This window comes from Marmota monax, unplaced genomic scaffold (genome assembly GCF_021218885.2).
Source record: "Marmota monax isolate L192 unplaced genomic scaffold, Marmota_monax_Labrador192_F-V1.1 WCK01_AAM20220418_F8-fsc00009, whole genome shotgun sequence".
Classification (NCBI taxonomy): domain Eukaryota; kingdom Metazoa; phylum Chordata; class Mammalia; order Rodentia; family Sciuridae; genus Marmota; species Marmota monax.
This window is the reverse complement of record NW_026694710.1, coordinates 22658874-22672748: the sequence shown is the minus strand read 5'-3', so window position 1 is coordinate 22672748 and position 13875 is coordinate 22658874. Positions and strand designations below refer to the sequence as shown.

Sequence of the window (13875 nt, the reverse complement as noted above, 5' to 3'; positions counted from 1 at the left end):
AGAACTCTGGCACAGAGAGTCTTGGAAATACATACTGTGTAGCTTTTCCTCACTAAGACTTTTTGTATTTGACGACTGGTTTTGTTCCACTTAAAAAAAGGAAGGGTATTTTTATTCTTTGCCAATCTTTAAAAACTTTAAAGATTAAAGCCCCTTCTCTTTCCCAGACACTGAGTAGGGGCTCAGGCTGTGTCTGGGCAGCCTGACTCTATCCAGTTCTCCACTGAAGACCTGGGGACTCGACTTCATTAGTAAATTTTTTGGGCTCCAGATCTTCTTCCCTAATAATGGAAGGTAATAGAAATAGCTTGTTCCTTAAGTCTTTTCAATGCCAACATTCTACGGAAGTATTTAGAAGAAGTTGTGCAAACTAGCCCTGTGATCTGTACCATGAAAAGAAGGTTTGAAGTCAGGAGAAGTTTCAGAAATACTTTTGGGGATTCTGGAGGTCCATTAGCATATTCAACAGAATGTGAAGGCAGAAATATTGGCCAAGGCTCTCAGAGACAATGGGTATCTTTTTCAAAGGAGGTGCTAGACCATATGCAGGAAGTTCAAAGTAGAAGATCAAAAGCTAGTTAGATGTCGCACCCACATTCAGGGTATCAAAAGGGCCAGCAGAGTGGAGAGAGATTTTATTTGAATATTAGTTTTGGAAATTATAATGCTGAGCTATGAGAACTTTTCAATGATAGAGAGGGAAGAGGGGAGGTACCTCCTTCTACTTGCAGTTTGGTGATGGTGGGGCCTACAGCAGGACCACTCAGAGAATTTTGCAAAAGTCCCCTGCAGTGGTAAACAGGCCGGGGCGAGGTGGTGGTCACATGTTCTGGAATCTGAGTTTTTTATGATCAATCTAAAGAGTCAGAGATGAACTGACTGGCTGAACCTGAAGGAACTGGGGTGGAGCCTGGGGTAAGGAGTGTTGAGGATCCTAGTCTCCAAGAATTTCTCTGGGGAAAGGATGTGTGGGAGTTTTCTCATGGACAAAGTGAACTTCATGACTAGGAGAGAGATGTTGTGAATCAGCTCAAGATGGCCCTGGAGGGAGGAAGGGAAAGGAGGAAGCCAAGAGGAAGGGCCAGAGGAAGATGTGGGCATCATCCCCATCTGAGAGCTTCAAGGAGACAGGCCTCTAACAATGAACCTGAGTTGAGGGCCTCTGAAGTGGAGCTCTGTAGTTACTTCATGGATCCTCCTACGACTAACAAACCCTGTCACCTGCTCACAACATGTTGGCCAAAGGACAATTTTCCTGTCAATCTGCCCCACATGATGCAGACCTGGAGAGGCAGATGCTGTGGGCAAGAGGTGTCAGGAGAAAGCACTAGGGAGGAGAAAGAGCAACACCAACTGGAGCCCCCTGGGCTGCAGGTGCCACATGCCATGCCCCACCTGGGAGGGGAGGGGCTGACCCCAAATCAAGGCTGGAACTTTGCTTCTTAAATTGTAATAAACTTTTAAAATAAAGTAAGATTGTAAGATTACGCTTGTGATTCAAACTGAGCAGATTTTTTTGTTTTTAACTTTAACTCAAGAGCATCTATGGGCAGAGAAGGGCTAGCCTCAGGTTGAACAGAATCAGCAGGGTTGAGCTTGAAGTGGTCTTGCGCTGGCATCCAGCAGCAGTTCAGGCTCCCAACAGGAACACTCCACCAACAAAGAAACTTGTCAGCCTTGACTTGGGTTTTCCAAAGGTATTTTTTTATGTTTTCCACACGAGACCAATTAATATGCCATGGAAAATAGAACAATTTGGAACACACTTAGGTGTATATTGTTCAAATGGCTAAATATTTTCTTTTAGATTAATATAGAGAGGACAGTTGCTTTGATTTACACCAACCCCAGATCTCCAAATCAGGACAAAAGGTGATATATAAACACCTTCCAGTCCTTACATCTTGTTTAGGCTAAAGTATTTAGATTACATATTCATAGATTTATGCGTATGAGTGGTTTATTTTTCACACTTATTCTGTTGCTGATAGCTTAGTCAGATTTCACTGGAAAAATCACCCTCACCAAAATCCTGATTTCAGTTTTTAGTCTTCTGAAAAACAGTTGAAATATGTATTCTGATTTTTGATTTAGGAATTATGCTCAGTGCAGTTAGAGAAATTGAAAATGGTTGGGAAGAGGCAAGGGTCTAATCTTCATTTTTATATTCAGATTTTTTCTTTCATTATTTATTTATTTATTTATTTCTGGGGGGCTGTGGTTGAAACCAGCCTTGTGTGGGCTTGGCAGACGCTCAACCACTGAACCATAGATCCAGTCTGACACTTTGCTTTTAATTCACTAGGCACCTACATTTTTTTCCCTACCTTAAATCAACATCTTTATTCAGTTTCAGTATCAGTAATGAGGCAGTCATATAGTTTTTATGATCATGTTTCATTTTTAAAAGGGAAAACAATGAACTGCCTGAAATATCTTCCATTAAAGAACAGTTTCCTCTTAGTGTCCTTTACATATAATCAAATTGGATCTTTCAGGTCCTTGCTATTTAAAAGGTAGTCCACATGATGGACCTGCAGAGTCAGAAGGCTTTGGGACCTTGTTAGAAATACAGGACTCAGCCCTTCCCAGACTTCTGTATGAGCAGCCCTCTGGTGCACTAGACCTCGGGAAGTGCTGTTGGATGTTCAGTGTGGACCATATTTCCAAAATGGTCTCTCTTTCCTTATTTCTTTTTCTTCTATTTTTCCTTTGCTTTAAATTCACTTTTTTGGGTAACTTCAGCTACCCTAAGAATTTTGAATTGTTTGCATTACTTGAATAACTATAAAACTATTATCAGAACCATGAGTCAAATTCCCTGCTTGTTGCTGAGGTCTGACTCTTTATGCACCAAAGCTCTGTCAAGCATGGTTATCTGGTCTCCACCTTCCAGCACACAGCAAACAGGATTCAAGACCTCGCTCCCAGCGTCTGTGGGGAGCGAGCTGGGGGCTTTGCTGCTTGGCAGAAGACACACCACCACCCAGCAGCTCAGAATCAGGATCTGAGTCATGGAAAAGAGGTGGATTCTTTTCCTGAGCTTCTCCTGCTTGGGAAGGTAGGGAAGATTTTAATGACAGGGAAACAAGTGTTGAATATGCATGATTATTTTTAAAATTGGGATTTCTGAGTGAATGCTGCAAAAAATGAGGCTTCAGCAATATTAAATCAAGAAGCAGCTTCTACCTGAATTAAGCGGAGAATTCTTCACAAGAGTCCACATTAACTCTCTCATGGCCTGGGAAAATTTTGATGGCTGATTTTTCTTTTCCTCATTTCTTTTCTTTGTTTTTTTACTTTCTGTTGGTTTTGTGGGTTAGGGTTCTGGTAAGGTCAGGTAAGCAGGCTAATGAGAATACATAAATGTCCCACCTGAGGGTGCACAGGAACAGTTCAATGTTTCTAAAGAAGAAGGAGGAATGTGTTGGACGTCTGCTTTTTGAGTATGGAGGGGACATACTTTTACTAAATCTCTCCACTCAGTGCAACTAAAAGTATAGATATTTTGTTTTTTAAACATGAAGAAAATTGAAATGTGGGGAGAAGGTGCCAGACAGGCCAGGGAGCCTTAGATACCTAAATGACATTTTGCTTTTAATTCCCTTATGCACCTACATTTTTTTCCTACCTTAAACCAACATCCTGATTCGTTCCCCAAGCTGTCTTTCTATTTTTCTCATCTTAAACGAGAAGCTGAAGAAGGCCAACTGACCCCGGGGAAAGAAACCTCAACATGAGCCTGTCTTCCTTCTGCCTGAAGGAACAGGAAAGGCGTGCTCGCAAGACTGCAAAGCTTCAGAAAATAACCGTCACCCAACACCACAGACAGAACTGTGGTCCACCCACCGCGGCAGGCCCCAAATCCCCACTGGGGTGCTGCCAGGGGCAGCTGAGTGGGGAGCTGGAACTGTCCTCTTGCCGGCAGGAATGAGGCCCTCCCCATGACAGTGGCAGAGGAGACCACCTCACGGAGCAGCATCAGCTATGGCTCCCTCCCACAGGGGTGGGACCCAAGGAGGCTGGGGGAGAGAGTACAAGGCACCTAATGCCTCCCACCTGGACTCCTACACCCACCTGACCCTGGGAACCAGAGGCAACGTCTCTCCTCCCTTTTCCAAATGAAGTCAGAAGAACCAGCAAAGATGTAAGTTTAAATAGGATCCAGGATGGCAGCCTCATTCCCAGGGCATACAGCTTTCAATCAAAATCCACTCATCACACCAAGATCCAGAACGTCCTGCCTGATGAGAAGACCATCAATAGAAGGCAACAGGGAGATGGCAGAGGGGTTAGATTGATCACCTAATGCCATCCCAGAAATTGCTTCAGTGAGCAATTAGCAGCATGCATGACAGAGATGACAGGACAAGTCTTAGCAGAGGAGGGTGAAATCTTGATGACAGGAAGAAGATACGAGGGAGAACCAAGAGGAGGTGCTAGAAATAAAAACATAATAACCCAATTAACCAAATAAAACACCCCTCAGTGGACGGGAGCAATGGCAGAAGGAGGGGTCAGAATGGAGAAGAGTGAGCGGGAAGCAGAAAGACAGAAAACAGTCTGCGTATGATGGAGAAGGGAGTGGAACTCACACACCACCACGAGCCTCTGTGAGCGCCTCACAGACCGCAGGACAAGACCGAAGGTCTAAGCCCATCAGGGGAGTCCAGGAGAGAGAGAGAGAGGAGGAGGAGGGCAGGGTTAAAACAACAACCAAGGGTGACTTTGCACTTAGATAAAAGGCACAAACCTACGAGGAATAGGAGTCCAGCCAAATCCCAGCATAACAGATAAAAATAAAAAATCATATTCCATGCATCATCAATGGCCATATGGGCAATGAAACTGAAAATCAGACACCATTTCAAATCATGACAAAAAACGCTTAGATGTTCATTTAGAAAACCTGCATAGGACTTGCGGGCTACAAAGTACAAAACTGATTTAAAAATTACCAAAGAAGAGCTAAATAAATGTAGAGTCAAACTTTGTCCCTGGATTGGAAGGTGGCACAGGAAAGAACTCAGTTCTCTCTGGTCTGAGATAAAGGTTTAGTAGGATTATTATCAAGATCCTACCAAAGTATTTTGTGATATAGTCAAGATTATCCTATAATATGTATGAGAAGGTGAAAAAATCGAATTGACAAAAAGCTTTCGGACCAAAAAAAAAAAAAAAAGGAATTAAATGAAAAATCAGTTTGCTCTATTGCCAGACTTATTAGGTAATGACAATAATCAAGGCTGTGTTGTATTGGCAGAAAGATAGACACCAATGGCACCAATCTTGGGGATAGAGAAAGAGACCCACATGCTCAAAAGATGTTGACAAAGGTCTGCATGAAGCTATGGAGGAGGAGGGCGTTCTAAATAGGATCCTGGACGTGCAGATGCAAAACCAAAACCAAGATTATGTCTCACATTTTACATAAAAACTACTCAAAGTGGATTTTGGACTGAAATGCAAAAAAAAAAAAAAAAAAAAAAAAAAAAACCACAAAAAAACAAAACACTGGGCTTTGGGTGTAGCTCAGAGCCAGAGGTCTTTTCTAACACACGAGAGACTGAGTTCAGTCCCCAGGGATACAATAAACAAAACCAAACCAAACCAAAATAATTTTAAAAACCCACATGGTAAAACTTGTGGGGAAAAATTGGACTGAAACTTTGAGATCAAGGGCTATGCAAAGAGCACTTACACTTGATACCGGGAGCACCATCTATAAGAGGTAAAAGTGATCAACTGGACTTCATCAAAATTAAAAAAGGCTTGCTCTCTGAAAGTCACAATCCAGAGGGTGGAAGGCAAACTCTGGGTTGGGAGGAAATGTGTAAACCACAAGCTGACAGAGAACCAGAATTTAGATGGCCTAGCGACCTCTCAGAGCTCAGCAAACAAATTTCACATAGGAAATGGTGGAGTGACAGGAGCAGGCATTGCAGGGAGGAGCCCAGAAGGCAAGGGGCACAGGAGGGTCCTCCTCACCAGTCCTCAGGACCCTGCAAATAAAACCAAGGAGAGCTCACCACAGGCCTATTAGAAAGGCTAAAGTAAGAGCCCTGGGACATTTGCTTTCCATCACACCATGAAGATGTCATTAGGTGCAATGAGATGAAGGTAGAGATCCAAGCAAAATAAAAATATAAAATATACAGTGACAAAACCAAGGGCTGACACAGGTGTGGGAGACTGGATTATGCATGCATTGCTCTTGGGAATGGGAGCCAGGACAGGTGTTCTAGAAAACCTTCTGGCTGTTTCTTTAAGCACTATCAACTATAAACTGCAGTCCTAGATTTGGAAACTTGCATTCACACAAAAACTCTCACCCTGTTCATAATAAACTCCCAAATGGAAACAGCACAAATGTCCTTCAGTTTGTGGATGAGTAAGCAAAGAGTGGTATATTTGTATCATCACATACTACTCAACAATAAAAAAATGAATGAATGATACACACACATGACTTGAATGAATCTTTGGAGAATAATATTGAGTGGGAAAAAAGCCAGATTAGAAAGATTATTTACTGTGCAATTCCATCAATGCAACAGTGTGGAAATGAGAAGGTTGCAGATGTGGAGAATAAAAAAGAAGCAGTTGCCAGGGATTGAGGAACCCTACCTATGAGCAGTGCTGCTTTGGGGACCAAGCCTTCATTATATCAGCCTTTGGGGGATGTTCCAGGTCCAATCCATAGCACCCAGTCACTCTCTGCTTTCATAAGCAGGTCTTGAATACAAGGCAACAGGGGATTTTGGGGCCATGAACAATCTTGGGATTTGACTTGGAAATCCAACCCAACTCTGCAAGGACCTCTAGGGATCTGATGCCTCTTCTCTTTCCACTGGCAAGATTCTCAGCAAAGCTGTTGCTTTTTCTGTCATCTTGAGGACGTGAAGTCTAGAGAGGGTGAACAGTCATACTAATAGGGGGGTTGAATGCTAAAGACCAGTTTGAGAGTTGTGGAAAATTCTATGGTGAACTCAAAGCCACTGAAAGGTCACCCCATAAGTAATCAGTAAGGACTCAGACTGGGGGTTGTACCCAGAATTCATTTTCTTGCTGTGTTAATGGTGGGGCAGAATGGGGTTCATTTAATTGACTTCCAGATTCATAGATTTACACACTGTTAAATGGGGTTAAGCCTATTCATGCACAGCAGGTGGAAGCCCAGCTGGGCTCAGCCATTCTGGATTGTGGTCAGGCAGGACTCATTGAAATAGAGCATGCGGCACCCTTTGGGTAGCAATGCCATTGCTGGGTGTGGACCTAGGGAGAGCCACAGGCTTATATGTGATGGGACACACAGGATGCTGCCTGGAGTTTGTGGAGATGAGGAAATAGAGAGAGAGCTTACACCTCTCTAGAGAAATGAGTGAATGAAATACAAGGGATGAAAATAGTGGGACTCTGGGCAGCAGCGAGAACAAACGAGGTAGACTAGTGGGTACCAGAACCAGAGACTGCCCAGTGCCTGATAACCTACACCATTCAGGGCCCCGCCTGATTCTAGTGAATCAGAAAATCTGATATTGGAGCCCAGCCATCTGTTTTTAATTAGTCCTCTAGAAGATTCTGATGTTCGCTGAAAGTCAAAGGCTACTGAACTAGATAGAGGTATGCATGAGTAGATATTGAAGCACTCTTAAATTAAAAGATTTTGCCTCTCAGTGGATATTTGACAATGCCTGGGACACGTATGTCACGACTAGGGAAGGGATTCTGGAATCTACCACAGAAGCCAGTGACACTGTTGAACATGGGACAACGTACAGCAAAGAATTATCCAGTCCTGGGTGTCAATGGCAACAGCATTGAGGAACTCTGAAGCATTTGCCTTGCTAATCCTCTCATCTCCCTAAATAGTGCTTAGAAGCAGACTTGCTGTGAGTTTCTACCTCAGTGTTCTTTTGTTCTATTGGGGGAAGAAACATCAACAGAACAATATTTTATCCTGAAGTGTATGAATAACAAAAAGCATCTATTTGGTTGACCATAGTTTGGAGACGTAGACTGACCTAATGCCGAAGGCAAGGTGTCCAGTTTCACCCTAGTTAACAGGCACCTTCAACAACTGGTTACTGCAGGTTTGCCATCTCCTCGGTGGTCACTGGTCTGTGGTGTAGCCTTGCTCTTGATTTCAATACATGTATGTAATATCATTCTGTACTTACTGAACTCTAAACATATCCAAGATTGATTGCATTACAGGGCCATTAATTATTTTAAGGAAACATTTTTCCAGAAACTTTAACCAATATGCATGTTATACATAATAATTGCTGTCAGCTTCCTGGCAGTACATAATCATTGTTGGTATCTCATACTGGAATGTTTGCCTCGTGGCTGAGAATGCCCACTCTTCTGAATGTGTCTCTGTGTTCCATTTGGCATAAGCTTCTTTGCACTGGAGGCTCTTTGGAGTCACATCCAGTTGTACTGAGTTGGTGCCATGGTTTGCTCTTGATGTTGACTAAACCTTTGAACTGTAAGAACAATACTAACATTTTTGAGAAAAAGGCAATTTACATGCAATTAATTACCTGTCCACTCTGCTCTTTCCCTTGCAACATTCCCTTGGCCATGTTCCTTCAATGTTTAATGTCCAGTTCCTATGCAGAGCAAAATTAAATCAATGAGGAATGGAAAACACATGCTGGAAGTTTTCCATGGAACATAACTAGGTGCAGCCTGAAGACAATATGTTTTTTATTGCCATTTCCCCCCAAAAGAACAGGATATAGAATACAGATGCATATTAATAAGTCAAAGCCCTAACTTTATTTAAGTAAGCCATCAGGAAGTTGGACAGCACAATCTGTGGGAGTCCAGTCACGCCACTTCACTCAGAGTACCTCTGGGTTCCCACCTGCTCATTGAGGGGTCCCCGGTGTCCACCATCTATGGCTGTCCTTGCTCCAGTGGAAGCTCACCACTGCATCACTGACCTTCACATTGGGCAGACTGTCCTTCTGCAGGGTGGTGGTCCCGCATGGTCCCCACATCACTGAGGGATGCCATCATTTAGGGCACTGTTCTCAGAAATCAGAGAGTCACTGGACAAGTCCCGTGTTCCCACCCTTAATATCAATCCACTAACAAGTCTCATTGATGCTGCTGTGTCCAAAGTGTATTCTAAAATCTGCCCAAGCCTCTCTCCTTGATTCTTACTCGCTGTAGACTCCAGGAGTTCTTGCTGGTTGAGTATAATGACCTTGAAATGAGAAATGCTTTATCTTTACTTTATCTTATTTTTATAGTTATACCTTTTGTTATTATTTAAGTGTACATATTATGGGGTATAGTTTGGAAATTCAATATATGTATACAATGTATAATGATGAAACCAAGGTATTTCACATTTTCATCTCCTTAAATATTTGTTAAAAAAATTTAGTTTGCCTGTAATCATCATTCGTATTTATGAGGTTCAGTGTGATATTTCGGTGTATGCATACAACATGTACTGATCAAATCAGGCAATTTACATTTCCATTTCCTTATCATTACTTTATGTTTGGTGTCTTTGAGCTCCTTTTAGTTACTCAAAAAATATATGATAGGTTATTGTGATGGATCATCGACCCTCTGTGCTGGACACACCAGAACTGGCTTCTTCTGTCTAATGGTGTGCTGGTGCCAATCTTGTAATGCATTTTTAATCATGTGTTTGAACACAGGTCTGGCTGGCTCCAAATTTTCCATTTCCCCTGCCTCAGAGGGGACTTCCAGCCACAAATGAAGCATGTTCTGTTCTCTAGACATAGAAATAGGACCACCACTGAAATTGATGTTTCCTAGTCCCCCAGGGCCTTAAGATTTAGAGGAAGAAATTAACCAATCACAGTCTTACATGCTTCATGAACTGGAAGCGTAGAACGGCTGAGATTTCCATGCACACCTAGCATGACGTCCTCCAGCTCACCCTCCGGAGTACATCTAACTGTCTCAGTGTCTGCACTTTCTGTCCTCACATGCCTCCTGTACGTATTTCACCTGGCATGGATCTAAGCATGAACTGTGACCTGTCTTTAATCTATATGCGTGCAAACACTATGTATACATGGACTTACTAAGGGTAGGTTAGCAAGGAAGACTACAGTCAAGAGGTATTTACCTCCTGTCAACAAAAACCTCAAATGAAATACCAGACAATCTTTTTCTTAACTCATTCTGACTGGGCACCCACACAGAACTGGTGGCCAGACCCCAGTCTCCTGCCATGGGCTGCTGTCCATTTCACATAGCCCAGCTAGCCACATCCTTTGTACCTTAGCTTCTGCACACCAACTCTTTGGGCTTCCCCTTAACCTCAAGTAGCTCATCAATGCTATTCCAAAAGAAGACAGCCTCCCCCTAAGGAACTCTCCTTCACCTAAGGTGATATACTATTATTCTCCCGTGAAGGGGGCTAAAGATTTCAGCACAAGTTAAATGTTCCTGATGATTTGAGTTTAATATTCTTTTTTACAGTTATTGAGAGCTTCATAGGAGCTGGGCATTACTTTGTTGCCAGGGACATCATAATGGGGTGCAAAACCCAGCAAGAATTACATGTAATAGTGTCAGACACTGTTAATGAGTGGCTACAGAGGAAGAAGCCATTCAGGAAGAGATTCAGTAAAAGATATCATGCACACGTGAGTCTAAGCTAGACTGGGGGGTCTGAGAAGGGAGCCACAAGAAAGCGAGGGTGGGAGAGTCCCACGCAGCGGATGCTTCTCAAAGGTCACCAGTGGCCTCCTCAGGAGCAGCCCTCCTGGTGCTGACCATTTGTGCACTTCTGTGGCGCGGCCCTTCTCACTGTGGCTGATGTCCAACCACCCTTGTGGAGCGTCTGCTCATGGACCGTGGAAGACGAGCCCAGCAGCCATCAGGAGGCTGCATTTCCAGCACACGGAAAGGACCCCTAGTAAAAGTCACCAGGAAGCAATGAGTTTTGAGTATTTCTTCCCTTTGTTTTAATACGATTTATTCATGAGCTTATGCAAGTTAATTTTAATAATAGCGCTGTTGACAATCAGTTTGTACAATTCCTGAAAATTTAAAGTCAGTCCCTATGAGCCCATTCAGGCTGCATCCTGCTCACACCTGAAAGCAGAGTGGATTCAACAAGGTGTGTGAAGGACTCGGAGGAAACAGCCTGTGCAAGGCCTGTGGTGGGGCTTGGCAGGGTTTGTAAGTAGAGGGGAAAGGCCCTGCTGTGGGGGGCGGGGATCCTGTGGCCACTGAGTGGTTTCATTCCAATTGGGTAAAGAGGGCCAAGGGTTAAGCTCTGAATGGGGACAGGATTGCCCTCCTGGTCCTCCGGACTCTGATGCTCCGTGATGATCAAGGGGAGATTAAATTTTTAGAGGACAGAAGAGTTAAGAACTGATGAACAAAAAACAGAGAAATTGTGTCGTGCACATTATAAGTAGATGTTTAAACATACCGCCACTTGAGGATAAAAGCAACCTTATCTTTAAAATAAGTAGCCACAGGAAGCAAGGTGAGTCAGGTGTGGTTTCCCTTCCTCCCTCTTCACGGGTTTCTACCTTTGAAACATCACTTCCTCCAAGTGTCAGACGATTGTATCTGCTAATACATTTTACCAACATGATCCTAGGAAGGGTGGGGATTTTTACGCCACTCCCTTTTGGTGAGAATGGAGGACAGTAGGAAGTAGACGCTGTAGCTTCTCATTTTCAGAAACTCCTTGTGCAAGAGTTCAGAGAACCAAAGATCAGGGAGACTAAGGGATATCTTCAGATAGAAGGGAAAATCTACGGGGGGCATTGACCTCCATGTCTCCTCCATCCCCCAGGTTTGAGTCATGGCTTCTAGATTCCAGGCTCCCTGTCTCTGTGGGGCCTCTGCCAGTGTTTGTCCTGGTCGCCCCTCTGACAGGACCCCTGAAGTAGGTACAGTCCTGTGTCTTTTCCCAAACCCTGTGCCGCAGCCCACCTCTGGCCACCCACCCTGGGTATTCCTGACCACGCCCACCCCTCCCCTTCACTGCTAGTTTAGACTCTGTCCCCATCAGTCCTGGCTGGGGTTGATGTTAGGAAGAATACCTTTGGAGATAGTCAAATTCCTACTTTCCAGTGTATTAACTCTTTGACACCTGGGAAGCGAGGGGAGCTCTCTGGGCCTTAGTTTTCTGGTGTATAAAATAAGAATTGGAATCTTTTTTTCAGGTTAGGAGTTGAGAAAATTTTCAAAGTACCTGGATTGATGAGTGAATGATAATGTACTAATTTCTACAATTATTATTTTTTATCTGTTCCCTAACCTGCCACCAGTCTAGGTACTTTTCAAAGGCCTGACAATTTACTGATTCATTCTGAGCACGTGCCACGTGCCAGACACCACCCTGCCGACTTCCTCTTGCTGGCCAGAGTCATAGGAGCTATTTCCCCAGTGCAGGGTACATTTTGTCCAGGGGATGCTTTAGCCACTTTTCAGCTGCTAGGCTACATGCTAGAGAGCTGCAGGACCACATCCAGGTGCGACTGCTCCCAGAGAACCAATATTCCTGCGCATCCTTCAGGCTTGGCGTCTTTCTCCTGAAGAGCCAGGTCTGGGTGCATTCTCCTTAAAGTCCATTTTAAAAGTTAATGTCTGGCTTGCCAACTTGCTAGACATTGTGTCTTTTGTTCCCTTTTATCTAATTATTTATTTAGGAGGAGACATGGGAAGGAGATGGAGTACTATTCAATAATCACGTCTAATGTGTCTGTACTTGGGTGGAAATTTTAAGTCATTATCTCATTTCTTTCCTCAAACAACCACATGAAGAGGCATCTTTTGCCTGCTTCTGTAATTAAGCTAGATGAAGGTCAGAGAGATTAAGAAACTGGCTCCCAATTCCAGGATTTGTGAAGGCCGAATGAGGACAGAAGAGCTAAGAACTGATGAACAAAGAATAGAGAAATTGCCTCAAAATTTGTCCTCAAAACCTGAGTATAGTGTTGCATGCAATTCTGGAAATTTAGCACATTCTTGGATTTGGCAGTGGACCAACTGCTACCACCACTTGGAATGCTAGAACTAGGTCAATGGCATTGTTCTGTCAAGCAAGAGGGTCTTGACGTCACTCAGCCCCGTCATTCCCGCCTCTTTATTAGAGAATTCTGTTTTCTTTTAAGGGGATCAGTCTGTAGACAATGTTGTCATTTTCACCATTACCAGAAGCATAAGAAAAGGAATGTTTAACGGACTCACCGTTGAAGCTGCAGCAACTTAGTAAGAAACAGGGCTGAACGACTTGCAAGTGCCTTCACCAAGCGTCTTTCACCTTAGGGCCCAAATCCCAGCTGCTGTAACCAACAGAACCAGCAGGTTTTCTTCTCTGTCAAAATGCCCAGTGCCTTACATCAGTGCTTGTTCAGAAAACTCAGCCTTTGTAGCTCCCTTGTGAGGATCTGGGACTCTCAGGATCTTGTCCATTCAATAAGCACAAAGAGAAGCCAAAGCAGACGGAAAGCCCCTGCCTGTCCCTGATGAGGACAGGAAGCTGCCAGCAAGAGCCTGAACTCTGCGGGCTTGGGGACAAAGCAGGTGGGCAGAGCCCAGGCAGGGCCACAAGCCCAGCTCACACCTGCTGTTGACATCAAACAGTCCCGTGTTCCCCTGGCACCTGTCTTTATGTCCGTGGAGGCTGAGCTCGGAGCACAGGAAACTCAAGGCTTTTTGTCCCCATTAGAATCTTCCTAAAGCAAAGGTAAAATGTGCCGTTTCTCTCCTTTATTTGTGGGTTTTCTGTGTACAATCTGGATGCTAATGTTTTGTGCGTACCTTGCAAATATCTTCTCCCAGGATGGGCTTGCCTCCTCACTGTTCTCACGGCATCTTTTGATGAACAGAAGTTCATATCCCATTTCATAT

At 43.8% G+C, this 13875-nt stretch overlaps 1 protein-coding gene across 3 annotated transcripts in view; it reads right to left on the bottom strand.

Moving 5' to 3' along the window:
• Window positions 1-13498, bottom strand: part of Clnk (cytokine dependent hematopoietic cell linker) — a 185184-nt gene extending 171686 nt beyond the window's left edge. Inside the window, exon 1 of one of the 3 annotated variants that reach the window (XM_058572404.1) lies at window positions 13213-13498. The gene's annotated coding sequence lies outside the window, so the exon portion shown is untranslated. The remainder of the gene's footprint in view (window positions 1-13212) is intronic. The other 2 variants (XM_046423784.2, XM_058572405.1) reach the window with 2 other exon arrangements.
• Between the last annotated feature and the right edge of the window lie 377 nt (window positions 13499-13875).